Consider the following 1695-nt stretch of genomic DNA (forward strand, 5'->3'; position numbering starts at 1 on the left):
GTTTTCGATTTTGGAGCTTCGAACGGAAAAACATTACTTTAGCTTTTGGGACCCGGTTACGGTTCTAGTTCTTAAACCCAATCATATTCACGAGATCTAGTCATATTTCACTCCAAAAACACTAGCCAAGCTTCTTATTGCTTCTCAAATATTTGTGGGTGTTGCCCAAGTCCTATGAGTTTTCGGTTTTGGAGCTTCTAAACGAAAAAACACTACTTTAGCTTTTGGGATTCGGTTGCGGTTCTAGTTCTTATATCCAATCATAAACACGAGATCTAGTCATATTTCACTACAAAAACACAAACGAAGTTTTTTATTGCTTCTCAAATATTTGTGGGTGTGGCCGAAGTCTTATGAGTTTTCTGTTTTGGAGCTTCTAAACGGAAAAACACTATTTTAGCTTTTGGGATCCAGTTGCGGTTCTAGTTCTTATACCCAATCATAAACACGAGATCTAGTCATATTTGACTCCAAAAGCACTAATCAAGCTTCTTATTGCTTCTCAAATCTTTTTGGGTGTGGCCGAAGTCCTATGAGTTTTCGATTTTGGAGCTTCGAAACGGAAAAACATTACTTTAGCTTTTGGGACCCGGTTACGGTTCTAGTTCTTAAACCCAATCATAAACACGAGATCTAGTCATATTTCACTCCAGAAACACTAGCCAAACTTCTTATTGCTTCTCAAATATTTGTGGGTGTGGCCGAAGTCTTATGAGTTTTCTGTTTTGGAGCTGCTAAACGGAAAAACACTATTTTAGCTTTTGGGATCCAGTTGCGGTTCTAGTTCTTAAACCCAATCATAAACACGAGATCTAGTCATATTTCACTCGAAAAAAACTAGCCAAGCTTCTTATTGCTTCTCAAATTTTTGTGGGTGTGGCCGAAGTCCTATGAGTTTTCGGTTTTGGAGCTTCTAAACGGAAAAACACTACTTTAGCTATTGGAATACGGTTGCGGTTCTAGTTCTGTACCCAATCATAAACACGAGATCTATTCATAATTCACTCCAAAAACACTAACGAAGCTTTTTATTGCTTCTCAAATATTTGTGGCTGTGGCCAAAGTCTTATGAGTTTTCGGTTTTGGAGCTTCTAATCGGAAAAACAATACTTTAGCATTGGGATCCAATTGCGGTTCTAGTTCTTATACCCAATCATAAACATGAGATCTAGTCATAATTCAATCCAAAAACACTAATGACGCTTCTTATTGCTTCTCAAATATTTGTGGGTGTGGCGGAAGTCTTATGAGTTTTCTGTTTTGGAGCTTCTAAAATATTATTTTAGCTTTTGGGATCCGGTTGCGGTTCTAGTTCTTAAACCCCATCATAAACACGAGATCTAGTCATATTTCACTACAAAAACACTAGCCAAGCTTCTTATTGCTTCTCAAATCTTTGTGGGTGTGGCCGAAGTCCTATGAGTTTTCGGTTTTGGAGCTTCTAAACGGAAAAACACTACTTTAGCTTTTGGAATCCGGTTGAGGTTCTAGTTCTTATTCCCAATCATAAACACGAGATCTATTCATAACTCACTCCAAAAACACTAACGAAGCTTCTTATTGCTTCTCAAATATTTGTGGCTGTGGCCAAAGTGGGGGGGGGTTTTCAGTTTTGGAGCTTCTTATCGGAAAAACACTACTATAACTTTTGTGGATCAGGGTGCGGGGTCTAGTTCTTATACCCAAACATAAACA

This window comes from Arabidopsis lyrata, assembly GCF_000004255.2.
Source record: "Arabidopsis lyrata subsp. lyrata unplaced genomic scaffold ARALYscaffold_1, whole genome shotgun sequence".
Taxonomy (NCBI): domain Eukaryota; kingdom Viridiplantae; phylum Streptophyta; class Magnoliopsida; order Brassicales; family Brassicaceae; genus Arabidopsis; species Arabidopsis lyrata.